The following is a 17,676-nucleotide window of genomic DNA, read 5'->3' on the forward strand; positions in this document are numbered from 1 at the left end:
AAGCCTGAGTCCAGTTATCTGAATTGGAGGACAGTGTCTTTTAGCTGAACTCTTGACCTTGACCCTGAGATGGTCTCCCACTGCACCAAACATGGGGGGCATTTATGGGCCTCATAATGAGATGGAGGAGAAGTGGAGTCCTAGATGGGGGAGTGGTAGACTGATGTGGAAGTCTTTGGACAAATCCTTTTATAATCCTCTAGGTAGTAATGGGCCAGGAGCTGAGGAATCCACAAGAAGCTGGTAGGGGAAGACTTTGGTTCAGGGCCTGCCTCTGGGATTTTGCCTTTGGGATTTTTTTATCCTGAGATGAAAAGCAGATTTGTGTGGAAGCACAGTTTACCCTGCAAACTGACTCCATTTACCCAGTCCTTGGGAAGTTGTACATTAAGTGCCGTCAAGGCTTGAAAACAAAAGAAACCAACTTTGTCACTTTCCTGACCCTTGAGGGGATACTTTGGCTCAAGACGGAACAAGCTGTTCTTGTTCAGTAGCTTCTCTAGGCTTTTCTTTTTGTTATTACAATAACTAACTGAAGCCTGAGAAGTGTCATCTCTCACCTGCATGATAGCCCTTGATCCACCTGCCCCCTGGACACTGGGTAACCTCACCCTGTCATTGGTCTTGGGTCTCTTTTTGGCCCCCAGCTTGTGTTAAGGGAATGCCGGGTTCCATCATGCTGAGGGCTCAACTTGAGAAAATAAGTACAGAAGAACTAGAAGAGAGTTCCTTTGTAGGGAACACTCAGCAAGGTGGTTCTGAAGCAGGTCAGGGACCCCAGAGAGCTGTACTTCAACTCCACAGTGGCAAGATCTCCTGTAGGAAGACCTCTGGGGCCCGCACCACCTAAGTTCAGCTGTCTTGTGAGAGCCAAGTCCCAGGGAGCATGGAGATAAGGGACCTTGTTTATTTTCAACACAACACACCAGGACATACTCGTCCAAGCAAGTGAGTGTTAGCTTTTTCAAAGCCTCACAGCTTACTAAAGTTCTCTTGCCCCTCCGGCATTTTCTCCAAATACTCAGTGGTGGCAAATCTCTATACGTGGAAAATAAATTGATTCTTTTCAATTATCCAAATCCTTCGGGGCCAGGTTCAGTGAATAAAGTAGGAGCTCAAACAAGCTCAGTTATAATATTCTGATATTCTTTTCTTCATGGAAAATGTCCCTAAAAATAATTATAATAAGAATTTTAATATTAGACGGAGCAATGGGAGCTCACTTGGACTCATCCCCCAGGGGGAATATTTTCATGACCATGCTGTACTTAATGTATAAGGGCTATTGGTTTAAAAAAGAAGTATCATCACTTTTCCTCTCATATATCAAATTCCGAGGTCGATTATCGTTTCTTAACTAATACTAAATTTAGAGTTCCCTCTGAGAATTGCTGTTTCTCTAAAACAAATCTCTTTTCCTCTTTAAAATGTTCTTCAGTTACACATAATGTGATTGAAAAGATTGCCTTTGAACAAACAAATTTTACCAGATTTTACCAGATTTTACCAGAATTGATGATTTTGTCAGCTCATGTTTGATGGGACTAACAGCTCTTCTTCACCACATATGGATTCAGTGAAATTTAAAGCAAACAAAATCTATATTAGACCTGGGATACTAGTTTTAATAGTGATAAATACTAGGAGAAAGGTTGTATTTGAACCACCAAAAACTTAACCTGAAAAACTATATGTGTGTGTGTAATGGAGCATCTAGCTGTCTAAGCATTTGAGTGCTTTAAAAAGATAAACCTTACTCATATCAAGAACATTCTAAATTTTTTCCTTGGCATTTGAAAATTTCAAGCTAAGGATGTCTGTCCTTGCTCATATTACACACTCTTCAACTTGGGCAGTTCAGCAAAATCCAAAAGATAAGGTTTGAACACGTCTATCTCTTCATGTCATCACACAGGGAAGTCAGATTGCTGGACAATGAGGGAAGGACAGCTCAGTTCTCACTAAACTGCAAGTGGGTTTGGCAGAACTTTAGCTGGAAATCGCCAAGGCTCATTCCTTTGGAACCCTCCACCTTGAAAACTGATTACGTGTTTCTTCCATTTACAATGGAGATCTGTCCAAAAAAATTCTAAGAGTTTCAAGGTTCCAGGTCCCTTTTTAAAATCTCTGAGTCTTTTGAGAAACAGATTCATGGCAAAATAGGAATGTAAGAAATTAACCTGGATCATTATAACTGAGGGCTAAAAATGCTCATTAGGTGATAAACAGAGAGAAAGAAAGTCTAATAGTTTTTGCTTTAATCATTGAAATAAAGGGGAAAATTCTACTAAAAAGTGAGTCATTTTAATTTTCACTACATTATCTTGAAATTTCAAGTGAAATTTTATAAACAGAGGGAAAGCATTATAGACGGGTAATTTCTGTCTAGTAGAAAAAAAGGAAAGTCTGTCTAGTAAAAAAGTAGCTACTTTTTTTTTTAACATTTTATTTATTTATTTGAGAAACAGAGAAGGGAGCATGAGATGGGGGAGGGGCAGAGGGAGAGGGACAAGCAGATTCTCCACTGAGCAGGGAGCCCAACGTGGGGCTTGATCCCAGGACCCTGGGATGATGACCTGAGCAAAAGTCAGACACTTAGTTGACCTGAGCCACCCAGGTACCCCTCAGTAGTTACTTTTAAATAAAGGCAAAAAACATAGCTAAATTCATTGCCTAAAAATTTTGCTATAAAATATGTAAAGAACCTGTGTGGTTGGAGCCTTTTCTTAGGGAAATAAGTGGTTTATGGTCCATGTGTTTCTCCAAGAGTTCAGTTTATTTAATCAAACCCCTTAAACTTTAGATAGACTTTGTAGATAAATACTTCCTACCTGAATACTTGGTCAAAAGGAACATTTTATGGTATTTATGGATTGTCAACCTACTTAAAAATAATGTATGTTCCTAAAAATATTATACAAGCAATATTAAAGAAAATTTTGAAGGGAAAGTTAACTCAGGAGTATCACTATCCTAGCATATTTTTTCAATTTGTATGTATTACCTTCCAATTATCCACATACATGCATATCCTTAAGTGCCTACAGTCATTTTATATATTGTTTTGTAGTCTACATTTTCATTTAGGATATCTGTAATGGGTGTTATCTTTATCATTTGAGAATATTCAAATAATACAAGGAAAACAAATGGGACGTTTGAGAGTCACAGCGTGCTAAGTGTGCCTAACTCTAAGCAGCAGCTTATGAGATACAGACAAAACTCACTGGATGGATCAGGCATGCAGAGAATGAGGAAGCAAGAACCCTGTATAAGGAGAATTCGTGAGCTATGTTAGATATGGGTAGTAAGTAAATTAGTAAGCTGTAAGACACGCTAAAAATAGAATGGAATATATAATGGAACAAAGAAGAGAGTTACTTTTAGATAAAGAAGGAATAGAAAGATCAAACCCTACCATTTGATCTCTCCTGCATTGACAGCTGTGTCACCCCTAAATTGGCATCCATTGGTGATATCTTTTATAGGCCCACTGTGGACCCACCTGTGCATAGTCCAAGAAATGTGAATAAAATCCAAAGTTGTTCAGCAGCTTATTTGGCAAATTACAGCTATTGGCCAGGAGAGTACTTGTCCCTGAATATCAGAGAACAAGAGTGTGTCTCTGGTCTACCTCACTTCAGGTCCTTCTAAGCATAGTAGTAGTGAAGGTAGCTCATGTAGGGGAGAGAAAGGGAAAGAGAGAGAAGAGAGGACGTAAGATCACTGTGTGACTAGGATTCAGGTGGCATAGTCCTCCCACCTTGCTGATATCCTAAGTGTGCTAACCTAACTCACGTTTTTGCCACATATCTTGCCACGTGTTTAAGTGAATTTAATATATTGGGCAGTTATGAGCATGTTGATTTGGTGTGTGAGTTTTTCTGTTTCGTGACCCTGAGGGGTCCTGTAGTAAACTTGGAGTCTACCATGGGACAAGATCGCTGAGATTTTCAAAGAATTTAACCTCCAGAAGGAAAGGATTAGGACTCTACTTCTCTCCAGCAAATGATAAAAGAATCTGTGGACCAGAAGAAAAGCTGATTGTGTAGCAGTAAGGGTCCTGAGCCAGCATGGAATCTGTAGGTGTTTAAATCAGTATCCATTGAATGAATGAATGAATGTGTGCCAAGAATTGGGGCTACCAAAGGAGCTCGGCAACCTGAAGGGAGGGGAAAGAGGTTGAGTCTTTCAGGTTTGAAACTCTGTTTAAAGGATGGACGTTAATTGAGTTACATGGGAGTGTACATGACCCTTCCTAGTACGCCATTTGTGCCAGAGATCCCTGGCTCTATGAGCCAAAAGAGCCAACCAAATACTCTTCTGGTGAAGAGAATACAGGGAAGGGAAAGAGGGAAGAGCTGTGTGGATCAGAAGCTGTATCTTCAAAAAACAAAATGCCTCCATTCAAGTGTTGTCACTTATTTTAAGATACTTTGGACAGAGAGAGTGAACTGTGTGTGATGTGCTGATTTAAATGAAATCCTAGGGTAGATTAAACATCTGAAGAGTCTTCCAATCAGGGATTCATACTCCAGGGGTAGTAAGTTAGCATTTGAAAGTCCTAATTGGAAATTCATATCCTGAGGCTGTTACTATAAGCCCACTTCATCGAGATCTGTCATCGATGATTCATTAATTGTTTGTTATAAAGGAATGTTAGAAATCATTTATTGGAGAGAGAACTGTCATTTGGTTTATGCGCACTGGGTAGAAATATATATTTGCATGAACAGAATATAAGAAAATCTAGTGAGTCCAGAAGACTAATACCTTTTGGCGTGGCATTCTTGGTCTAGAGCTTCAATTCAGTCCTACATCCTGTCATTTGATGTGGGATTCTGTCATTTCATCCAGAGTATTAGCTGAATTTTGCCACATCTGCCCCAGGTAACCTGGGTAGTTGTTTGATGCCTAGGGGCTAGGAAGGAGGGACCTTAGCTCATTAAGAGAACAGATTATGGGACTCTTCTGGGCCTGCTTCCTAATCAATGTTTGCATGTGTGCCAAAATGACTTGCTGTCATTATAATCTATTGTCCAGAACTGCAAAGGGCCCGAGACTTTACCCTACTCACAAGCGACCAAGTTAACCTGCCTCGGTTTCATGGATGCCGGAAGAAGATGAACAGTTTCATTTTCAGAGATGAACAGTTTATTACTCACAGCATAAGCAACAGCCTGAGCATCAGCATTTTTGAACTGGTTCCTTGAGCCTCAATCCTTACACGGTCATAAGAGGGCCAACTGATTTCTACCCAGGGAGTGGGTTGTGTTACAGGAAATGACACCTGAGTTCAGGGAAACCGAATCTTTTATAAGGGGACGTAACCTCTGCAGAGAGAAACTACCTCTTTTTTCCTAAACTTTTTACAGGTTCATAAGATTATTGTACAAACATGCCTGAAAATGTAGTCCAGGACCAAGGGCAGTCAATGGCTTACTGATAAGACAGGTAAAACGTGAGAGAACCATGAAGAATTGGCTCCCCACACATAAACCCTAGGATACGGGGTAGAGGAGGAGTCCTGTTGTCTTCACCATCTCGAATTATTGGAGGCCTCCCATAATCAACAGAGAGGCCATGAAAACTGAACAGCCAAAGGGTCCCAGGCCCTCGGTGGTCCCTGTGCAAAGCCAGCTGACATCTCCCATTTGAAGTGGTGGGAATACCTGGCTGGGAACTTCCTGTTTTGCTCCCCTGCTCACTCGGACAAATCCCCTTCCGGTGCAGCAGATATGGTTATGAGACTCAGAGTCAGTTTTTCTTTTTCGAAGACAGTTGGAGGGCTAAGGGTAGGTGGTCAGTCAAGCTGCCCATGTTCCATGGGATCTACCAGTGCATAAGAAGGCCAGCCCCCAAGGAATAGACGTCTACCCTGTGTTTAACAAATTTTCTGGATTCTGTGTGGTGATCGCAGGTAAAAACATCTAATTATGTCCCGGCACTAAAAATCTTGTTACTGAAGGGGATGAAAAGATTGAAAGGGGTCTTAGTAACTGTGGTGCGCAGAGAGTGAACAGAAGAAGAAAGAGCTGGGTGGGGTGGATGGAAAAAGAAGGTTGCAGAGTGACTAACAAGCAGAACAAAAGCCTTTCTTGTCATCTTACAAACCCTCATGTCCCTAAGCAAAGGTGCATTTGAAGCTATCGGTACTATAAAAGACAGCAACCATTTTGGTAAGCAGGGGTGCTGTTGCATATTCTCATTTTTTAAAGCTTACTTTAGATATTTATCTCCTTAAGGACTGGATCCTTGGGGGCACCTGGGTGGCTCAGTGGGTTAAAGCCTCTGCCTTTGGCTCAGGTCATGATCCTGGGGTCCTGGGATCGAGCTCCGCATCAGGCTCTCTGCTCAGCAGGGAGCCTGCTTCCTCCTCTCCCTGCCTGCTTCTCTGTCTACTTGTGATCTCCATCTGTCAAATAAATAAATAAAATCTTAAAAAAAAAAAAAAAGGACTGGATCCTTGGAAGCCACAAGCCAGGCGTTCAGGGAAGCTATGGGTTTCAAGATAGTCAATACCTGGCCTTGTTAGAAGCCTGGGGGAGAGGAACATTCCAACAAAGCGCAACTGAGATTAAGACATTGAGACACGATAGAGTAGCAGATCAGTGTTAACACACCCAGTCAAGGGGAAACAAATGTCTTCCCTACCTGCCCCATTAACCGCAAGTCCTCAGGCCAACCCAGGGGTAAATGACCAGGGAGAGAGAGGGGATCCCTCCAACACTAGAAGCAGCTGCAAATCAAACCATTAATCTTCGTGTGAGCGGTAGAGGAAAACCAAGTTTCCAGCTGATGGGCTTCACACTGGGAAAGTTCTTCTGGTTAGCAGGGTGGCTGGCCCTCACCTGGGGGGGCTCTGGGGATTGGTTGGGGTATGGCAAGTCCCCTGGCGGCACCCAAGCATTTTATTACAATCATAAGGGAGAGGGAATTACGCCTTCCCCACCACACTTCCCTGGAATTTGCAAATAGTTTCAGCGCCAGTGATTTGATTGGTTTTCCCAGAAGCACCCAATAAGAAGGGACCCACTTCTGCCATGAGAATGTTCTTCGTATTGAACCTAGGGAAGGGATTGGGGGTTCTGTCCCAGAAAAGGGGACGTGTCACACCATCTGTGGGCTGCTGTTCCTAGATGGTAGTGTGCCTGGGTTGGAAAGCACATTGCTTCCCCTTTCTCAGAGCTAAGGTCACGGCGCATGCTGTAGGAGGGGCTACTGAATACGGGGTCGTAACTGGGGCCTTCAGGCATCCCACAGATGGCTCTGGCTCTTTGGAGTTGAAAGAACTTTCTGGGGTCTGAAGTCTGTTTCCAAAGGTACTTGGTACATAATAATCTCTAATTCCCACCTGCTCTGGATCCTAGGTACTGTTCCATGTGCTTTATCTGTATTCAATCATTTGAGCCTTCAAAACCTCTCTCTTTGGTACTGAACAGTGACTGAGGCAGAGAGTTTAATTTAGCTGTCCAAGGTCACTCAGGTAGTTAAGAGTCAAACTAGCCTTTGAACCCAGCAGCGAGCTCTTCACCTGCGGGATGTGCACACTCAGTCAATAGGCTGCTGATGACAGGGACTTCCTTCCTCTCCCTAGAGATTTCCCACTTGCAGCTGGGCTGACCACGTGTAGATTTCTGCACAGTGCGGGCTCCTGGCCTCTTCCAGGCTGGCCGCCAATCACCAGCCCGGACACCTTTTGCTCTGTGTAGCTGCTTTACTGGCCTGCTCTGATCGCCATAGCCTCTGGCCCTGTATTCTGTGTTCAGGCTTGGGCTGCTCCCAGTGTGGAGGGAGGACAAATTTCGAGCTTGTGCACACCACGGTCAGCCCCTCCCTTCCAGCCCAACTACAGAACAGGCCTTTGGCTAAGGAAGCACCAGGGCTTCCTGGTAGTAGAGGGGGAATAAGGCTTAGGTACTTGCTGAGGTGAGTTCTGACCCCATCTCCACTGCAGATCAGTTGGGTGACCTTTAGAAAGCCATCTTTAAAGTGGAGGGAAGAGAGGAGATGTCTTTTGTGAAAGAAAGCACTTAACCTAGAACTTAGCACATAGTAGGTCGTTGACTGTGTTCCATTTCCCTGCTTTCCATAGGAAATACAGCTATTCAGAATAAGGAAGGGCCTATTTTGCTTAGTCCCCCAGAAGAGGAACTGTAGGGTATGAGGGTTAGCTGTGTGAGCAGGTAGGACCGCTCAGTGTATACCCCAGACTATTAATAACAATGTGGCTTGTATGTTTGAAACCCAAAGACAGGCTCATCTGAGGCCTGAATATGTTTTCACAGCTCAACAGACCGTTCATCCACTTCAGCAGGACTTTTGAAAGGCCAGTTTTAGAATTTTTGATGTTTTCTCTTTTGTCCTAAAAGGTGATTTGATTGCAAAGCAGTTTCGGGCCTTGGCAGGCTGCAGAATAGGAGCCTGGACATTTTCTTTAACTGGTTATTAAGGATGGAGAATCCAGTTTGGAGAGATGGCGAATCCTACAAATTTGTTTAAAAAAGTCAGCTCTAACTACTTTTTGAGCGTATAAAGAGTTGGTTTAAAAATATGTACATAGATGTATTTATCCCTCCCTGCTGAGACCTGGGGGAACCATGCTAATGTGGGAAGCTACAGAATACCAGGAAGGTGGTCTGGGTGGGATCTCGGCTACCAGCTGGCTCGGGGATTTCCTGGCAGTGAAGGCTCTTAGTGTTGTCCTTGGCTGCCCCAAAAAGGTACATTTTATTCATTTCATAACTAACTTCTATCTGAACATGAGTATACCAGGGGAGGAAATTATGGCTTTGTATTTTTTTTTCAGAGTGATTTCAATTCCATCCACTTTTGTTATAATAAAAACTATCCTCCTTAATTGGATTGAGGGGTACACTGAACATGTTCACCAGTTACAGAACAGGAGCTGCCAAGTTCAAGACCTATTACTGTGATGTTGGGCACTATTGAGTTCCCATTTTCCAAAAAATTTTTTAAAAATTTCCTAATAATGCCTTGTGCTCTCTATAGATAAGAGACTGAGCTGGGATGTACAGCTTTTTGCCTGTCAATGTTTGTTTCAAGACTCTTTATCTATTTCACGATTTTTCTCTCTGCAGCCCATCTGCTGCTTATTTGGACAGAAAGGCCAGTGGCTTCCCCCACAGAGAGCCAGCAGAATAAACTTTGTGGGTTTGTGACCCGTGCGGTCACACAGGGCCTTGCTCTTGGGAAGGGCCGCATACTTGCTTTATGCTCTGCTGTGGCGATCTTGATATTCTTGATGCTTTTTGGAAAGGGGGCCTGCATTTTCATTTTGTAATGAGCTCTGCAAATTATGTAGGTAGTCTGGATGGCCAGCCTTAATCGACTTCATTTGTCTCGCTAGGTAGCAGGCCCCCTCTTCCTCCCTGCTCTCCTTATTCATAGGTCACCTGGTGTCCCTCCCTCTGAGGATGTGGGTGTTTCATTTCTCACGACGTCTCCGGGTTACCGTGGAGGTTTGGCTGACATGGAAAGAGTGGAGAGCTCTGAGTTCGCAATTCAGATCTGGCCAGGCAGCAGAATGCTCTGAAAGACACAGAACTTCCAGAGCAGACCTGTGTGCCCTTTAGAGTGACTACAGGTGACTGTGTTGTTCACAGCCGTGAGGATCTGCACGGTCATTTAGGAGGGTGTCAGTAGCATTCTGGGGATGGCTGGGTAGGGGCATTATTTTGGAACTAAAAAGAGATGTAAAAAGATTTGAGGTTTTGAGGCCCCGAAGCTGCAGGGAGTGAAGGTTGGTCTAAGTTGCAGGTGCAGAAAGGGGCCAGAAAACAGGTATTTTCTCCTTATCTGTCCCCAGAGCCATACCCTTTATTTATTTAGTGAAGCTCTCTCTGGTATTCCTGCATGCTGAGACAGACATCATTCCATTTCTCAGGATATAACTGTCTGGGGTGCCTTCTTTAGGCAGGATTTTTGAGTGAAACGCCAAGGCTGGTGTAGATTTCATAGCGCCTGATATCAAATTCCCGGTCAGTGGGTGAGGATCTCGGACCCTTGGTGAGTCCCATGGTTCCCACACAGGTGCGAGTGAGAGCAGAAGCAGAACTTGATGGAACCGAATCTGGAGCAGACAGGACTGAGGAGGACAGCACAGTTGGGTGCTCAACGGAGGGGTGAGGAGCTGGATTCCGGGAGTGGGGGGAGCTGTGCTTGCCCCCAGGTGTTGACTTTTCCCAATTCACACAAAGGAAGGGAATGGGTTGTCTCAGTATTGAGCCCATTCTTCACCTTGGATTCTATCATAAGATTTCTTTAATTTAAAGAAATAGAAGTCTGTTTTTTTCTGATTTTAAAGGTAAAAGTCTTTGTGTAAGAACTTGGAAGATATGAAAAAGAGCCAAGCAAAATTATTTATAATCCTGTAATTTAGCAGTGATCACTGTCTTTCTTTCCCTTGTTGTCTTTTTTAAGGATTATTTCCTTGTAAAGGAGTCCTCTGCTGCCTTTAAAGAATGACTATAGATTCTGTGTGCTCATGGGTCCCCTGTGTGAGTGCATAGTCTTCAAGGATGGACATGTTTCTGGGGGGGCTCCCAGTAAAAACTGCGTCTCTTCCAACTAGATTGTTATGATTGCTTACGGAATATCTTTTCTGTCTCTTTATTGTGGAAGAAGATGTTTATGCATTAAATTCGGTCTGATTGAAACTGAGAACTGACTTGGCTAAAAATCCACCTTTTAGGAGGGAACTTATATTACTTAAGTGCTCAAATGATTTAACTATATAAGCAGAACCACTTGTGCCAGGATTCTCTGTCGAAGTTAAATTTGTGTGGATTGTTGAGAGTTTCCTGTGCTATTCTTATGAAAAGGTTCTGTGGGTAAAGATCTCACAGAACTCTCTTTGATTGGCCAGGGTATCTGTGTTACTGGGAGAAGTAATTTTCATACAGCTTGTTTTTTCTCTCTTTAGTTAAAAAAAAAAAAAATCATTAAAGCCCTTTGTGTTTGTAAGACTTGAAAGACTAACGGACTCCCAGTTAACTTAAGAGTTAAATTATAACTTAATACCTTCTGTTTAAAGATTTAGTTTAGGGGAGCATGGGTGACTTAGTTAAGTGCCCAACCCTTGATTTCAGCTCACATTACGATTGCAGGGTCGTGAGATCGAGCCCTGGTGTCAGACTCCACACTGGACGCAGGGCCTGCTTAAGATTCTCTTTCCTCTCTCCGCCCCTTCTCCCACCTCTCCTTCTCTCTCTCTCTCTCTCTCAAAAGATTTAGTTTCAAAAGAAAAGGAAGGGAAAAAATCAGTATCCAAATTAGGTGGGGGAGATTCTTTCTCGCACATCTGTATCTGCTCTCCCTACTTTGATCTAATATTCCTGTCAACCTTTAAAGAAAATGACTTATTGTATGAACCTAAATGAAACAACTATTTGCTTTTTTTGTCTTGGAGTTGTAAAAGCTCCATTGAATTTATTCAGTTTAATTCAGCCAGCATTTCAGCATTATAGGCACCTACCTGGTGCAGCGGAGGGGAGGAGAGAGAGAGGGAAAACAGAAGTGTGCCCCCTGTCCCCCAGGAGTATAACCCTTGCCAGTTGGCTGGGCAAATGGAATCTGATTCCAGTCATAAATGATACACTGATTACTCAAATCACAAAACTGTGTTACATATTCACGACAGCGTTGATAATACTAAGGCACCTGATTTCTCTGGCACATTTCTGAAAGGGCTGAAGCTGCCCTAGAAGCCCCTGTTCCTCATGTCGTGCTTATCATCCCATCACCTCAGATTCACTGGGGCGGCACCTTTCGGTCTTCTTTGTTGTTTGGGTTTTGGGGAAGTCCTCCCAAGGACCTTGATCAGGATGGGTCTCAGGCCCATCTTGTTTGGTGTCCTCTCTCGCCTTCACTTCCTCTGGAATTTCCCTAGAACTAGTTGTCAGAGGACTTGGAGGCCCGTGGTTGCTGATTCAGCCCTCTGGGATGATACAGGTCTGGGTCTGTGTGTGTGCAGACAGAAAACAGCCGAATGGCTGGGTCAGATGCTCTGCTGGGTGACTGGAGACTTCCACAATGAGAGGGCCAAGTGGCGCTGGCTATGATTCCAGGTTGTGGGTGTTTTGTTTTTTTTTGTTTTTTTTTGTTTTTTTTTTTACCCTTTCAGTTTCTCTGTCTGATGTTGATCACTAAATTGTTACAGTAGAGAAGCTGGGCTCTTTGGGAGTGCTATTTTGTATTGCTTACTTTGTGTGAAAGCTGTTAATTCCATGTAGAAAAGAAACACAAATTCGATAACTTGCCCCCATTTAGCTAATGTGGAAAGTTCATATGGATTTGGTACCAAGGCCTTTCCAGTGAGAGAGAGACCTTCCCTCTGTGGCCCTGGAGCTTCCAATAGCTCTCATAGCTCTCACGTCTTCTGTAACATAATTAGTATGTATCAGAAATGTTGCTCAGGAGAACTGATTTTTGTCTGAAGCAATTTTGTTCTTATAAGCAACAGAAGTGCTTTTTCTTTAAAAAAAAAAAAACAAAAACCCAAAAAACCAAAACCTTGTCATGCATTATTTTCTGACAAAAGCCTTGAGTCTTCATTTTATCTTCTAGATTAAATCTTTCAGAGAACTTATGTATTCATAATCAGTTAGGCTAAACAATTATCCACAAAAATGAAACTGTATCTATTCATTATGTGTCTTTCTAAAACCAAACCTAAAGAGTTCTTTTAAATGCCACATTTGTATCTTGAAAAGAGGATATCATTTATGTGCTTTTTTTTTTTTTTTTCCCCTTGGCCCTCTGCTCTTTGACAGACTGTTTTGCTGTGATTGGTAGCATTTTCCTCTCAGGTTCATTTTCAAATGTTAATCATTAGTCATTCCTCACGACCTCTCCACGAAGCTGACCAGAACATAGGGCTCTTAGGGGTTGCATACTCCAACAATAGTGGATAGGGGCTCTGAAGGTTACCAGTGACCTGGGGTCACATCCCTGGGTCAACAAAAGATGAAAAGTTAGGCTAGTGGTCACAGACCCCAGGTCCTGGGAAAGGTAGGCCTCTCCAGGTCGTGGAAACTGAGAAGGAGGGAGGTCCATGTGTACCCCTGGCTTGGGGAAACAGGCCTCGCAGGTTCCCAGAAACCCCTTTGATTTGCTGCCCATACCACATGATATTTAGTAATAAACAGAGTTCAATGACCAGTCTAGACAAACAAATCATGGCCCTGGCAAACCCCTGTGTTCTGATGACATGTTATGTCTCTGCAATGCCGAGCGGAAGCAGCCAGCTTTGAAACGGAGGCCGCGCCTTTGTGAGCTAACAGCAAAGAGAGAGGCTGAGAGGGATTCAGACAACAGACCGAGCTCCGGCCAAATTAGAAGGTATGCCCCGCTTTGTGGTTTGTGAGTTTCCTGCTCCGTCTTCCTCCAGGCATTAGGAAGCTGCCCTGAACTTGAGTGAAATGTGAGAGGTTTTAATATTAATATTTCTGAAGCCCTCAGGGTTGACTCAGCCACCTGCTTCCCCGTAGCAGCTGTCCTGCACAGTTTTCACTGGAGAGACACCATCTTCCCCTTTAACAAAGTATTTCATCAAAGTTGGATTTTAATTGAGTCAGGAAACCTTCCAAGACACTTCATTTTCATGTCGCCTGGCTAGCTTTAGCCGTCATTCGCAGGTGAAGCGAAATCTCAGAACTTCCTCATTAAATGTGTTCTTTCTTCCTCCACCTTGTCGATGAAAGCATGGCACCAGACCTTGGCAAGTTCGTGTGTTATCAGCACGTAGCAAACAGTGAAATATCCTTTCTGTTGGGATTGAGATAGGAAAGATGCTAAGAAAGGACTGAGCTCTCTGAATTCTCTGTAAAATAATCCTGGGTGAAAACAGCGTTGTGTTTTTTTTTTTTTTTTTAATTTGAACATGTGTTTTTCATAAATACAGTCCAGGATGATAAACTGTGTATATATACAACAAAGAACGCTTAGAAAATGTGGTTGGTAGTATTCTTCTGTGAGTGTATTTGGGCTGTTTTCATTTAGAAATAATTCATTTTCAGTATTTATCAGGGGAGTTTCTTTTACAATTATTTAAATACATTTTTTCTTTGCCTGCATGGAATTGTTTACTCAGTGTTAATGGTTCTTCACAAATATTTACTAAATCACTCTGTAAACTGTTCTCCAAATTAGCCCAGAAGGTTCAAGACTCTGCCTAACTCCCTTCCTTTAGTCTCCAGCCTTTTAAGGTAATCTCTCCACTGGTATCTGTGCAATTAACTGAGAGCATTTTAATAACAGGGAATAATAATTGCTGTTTGCCTATCACTGAGAGGAATTCCCCCCATACATTTATTTTGAGGGAGACTAGATCGTCATGTAGCACATGATGATGCTGATAAAGACTTTAATTACTGCAGGAGAGATTTTGGTAGATGGGGAGCAAGAATTTGCAATACTTAATTCTCCACAAAATATGAGAAAAAAGTAAGAGTCTTAAATCCCTATAAGTGCTGCAAAAGTGAGAACTTCCAGAAAGGTGTTTTATAGATGGTCATAAATCTATAAAATATATTCATGTGTGCGTCAAAGTATGCAGAGATGAACAAATGATCAAGGAATGAAAACAAAAGCTGGTGTTTTTGCTACTCTTTTTAGGGGAAAGGTTTTGTCATGAACATAAAGTAATTCCTCTACAGACCAACCTGGGTGAAAGAAAGTGTGTTCATTCCCACTACCTGACCTTAGCAGAATATTACTTTCATATGTATTTTTTCTTACATGCCCAGTTCTATACATTTTCATTTTAATTGCAACATGAAAGAATTATATCTCATCCTACCTTAACATTTACCCTGGTCTAAATTTGAACTTACAAATTTTCAATAAAGTAATGCCTTTGTTAATTAGATTTCAGGGATCAAGAACTATATTAAATAGACTGGATTAATATACATGTATAAATGTACTTGGGGTACCAGGTCTGCAACTCATAGAATGGAAACATAGCAGCCATTTCTCAGCTACTGCAGAGGTTCACCAGGTCAAACTACTTGAAATTCAAGGGGATCTTTGTCACCCTTCATCTGAGAAAGTACATGTGACTCAGTTAGCTTAAGAATTTAAAGCTAGAATGAGACAGAAATTCACCTGTCTCATCACATTAGTTAATTCACTTTTGCATTCATTCAACAAATGAGGACCTACTAGGTGCCACCCCTCCCTGCAGGTGTTAGGATTACAGATTTTCCCTTGCCAACCGAAAGTAGTGTTCCCATGAAACTTTTCATGAGCCGAAGTGGTATAAAGTGAAGAAGCCATTCTCATTAATTTATATGGAGAACTTTCTGAGTGTGCCCAGAGCCCCCCAAAAAACCTCACTTAGGCTTTTCTGGTACCGTAGGACCCATCTTGCTAACAGATGCACAAAATAAATGGGGATAAAGCACAGGTATTGACAGACACAGGTCAAAGTTCTGGCAGCTCGATGCTGAGTGTGGCTCCCCAGCAAGGAGCCCAGGGATGCCACTCTTACTTCCTAGGTCTCGCACTGCCTCTCCACGGACTCATTGCAAAACAAATGCTAGACGCTATTTGTGATTTTCACCTTTTTCATAAAAGCAAAAATCCTCTTCTGATTTCTTTTGCTTAGTGCGAACAGGTCCTCTTTCATAAAAGCAATGTGATGTAACTTGAACTTTCAAAAAGTGGTGAGCAAAGGCAGATCAACTCCTGCTCTCATGAGGTGGAAATTGGGGAGAACTGACATGATCAGATCAGCACTTTGAAATGCTCAGCTCATTTGTTTTGAAATTTTAGAGATAATTCTAATATTCAAGTAAACTGCTGGAACAGAACCATAGATAGCCTCAAAAATTTCAAAGGTGACATGCATTCACTGATGGGACTATAGCTTAAATTACCAAAAAGATTTCTAGTACTACTATATTTATATTATTTTGTGTGGGAGAAGTTTAAAAGGATACCATAGTTATTAGGTGGCAATATCTGTGCTCCCTGCCCTCTCCCCGCCACCCCCCCACCTACCCGGCTGTTTCTGGATTTATTTTGCTTTGGTGAAGGCTAAACTTTCTGCTGGGTTAATTTTTTAAAAAATTTAAATGCAATTAATTAGCATGCAGTGTACCATTAGTTTCAGGGATAGAATTTAGTAGTTCATCAGTTATATATAGCACCCACTGCTCATTACATCACATGTCCTCCCTAATGCCCATCACCCAGTTACCCCATCCCTCCACCCCACTCCCCAGCAACCCTTAGTTTGTTTCCTACGATTAAGAATCTCTTAAGGTTTGTCTCCCTTTCAGATTTCATTTTGTTTTATTTTTCCCTCTCTTCTCCTATGATCCTGTTTTGTTTGTTAAATTCCACATATCAGTGAGATCATACGTAATTGTCTTTTTCTTATTGACGTATTTCATTTTTCTGTTAACTTAGTAGTTATGTAATGGGTAAAAATTCACAGTCAGACTTAATCTCTGCCACTACATCCTATTCTCCTTGGGCCCAGAAAATTCAATCTTGCCAATTCAAGGGAAATAGTCTAGTTAGCCATGACTCAGTCATTTCCTGCCTAGATCCAGACATGTGCAGGGTTCTGCCCCCCTTCCCTGGCTCTGGGGTCAGCATCTGAGTTCACCCATGGGAGATGCTGGCAGACTTTGCAAAATGGGTTGAGGGAAATCCTCTGGCTCTGAGTGGCACTCTATGTCATTGGCCTTACGGTTTGTTGTTGTTGTTGTTTAAAGATTTTATTTATTTGGGAGAGAGAGCATGAGTGGGGAGGGGCCTAGGGAGAGGAAGAGAGAAAGAATCTGAAGCAGAATCCACACTGAGCACAGAGCCCCAGATGGGCTCAATCCCACCACCCTGAGATCATGATCTGAGCTGAAACCAAGAGTCAGACACTTAACCACTGGGCCACCTAGGAGCCCTGGCCTGGTGGTCTTTAAAGGCCATTGGCTTCAGTTCCTCCTAGATTCTGCAATTATGTCCACAGGCTTCTTCCTGTCAGCCCTCTACCTCCAACACCCCCAACACCACTCCATACTCTGCCTCTGCCGTGGTCTAACCAGGAGACCACTTCCGGTATGTTGGCCCTTCCTCTGCTTGGCCAGAGGGGTGGGACTCCTTACAGACACATCACTAGCTCAGCTTTAACCCCTGGGGCATTGGCCAATGAACTGCCTTCAGAAAAACTTGCTGTACTGGGATTTTAAGCAGACTTGTCTACTCTGGAACCCCTTCAGGGTATTTAGGCACATGGGCACGGCTTTCAGGCAGAGCTTGGAGCAGGTGTGAGGCAGAATGTGTGGGTGGGGCTTGGGGGCGGGGCTTGAAGCAGGCCTGGGACAGGTGTGGGATAGGGCAGAATAGACTAGCAATGAACACTAGTGTCCCCCCCATTTGTCAACACTCCACTCCAAGATTTTTTAATCTCTTCCCTTTCCAGTGGAGAGAAAGTTTTTCCTCCCCCAAACTATTATTTATGGATAAACTTTATATATAGGTTACACAGAACTCTAGTACTTGATTTTCTAAAAAAGATTTTATTTATTTATTTAGAGAGTGAGTGTGGGGGAGGGGCAGAGGGAGAGGGAGAGAAAGAAGAGAATGTCAAGGAGACTCTGTCCTAAGTACGGCATCCCATGCGGTGGTGATCTGATCACCCTGAAA

This window comes from Martes martes (assembly GCF_963455335.1).
Source record: "Martes martes genome assembly, chromosome: 5".
Lineage (NCBI taxonomy): Eukaryota > Metazoa > Chordata > Mammalia > Carnivora > Mustelidae > Martes > Martes martes.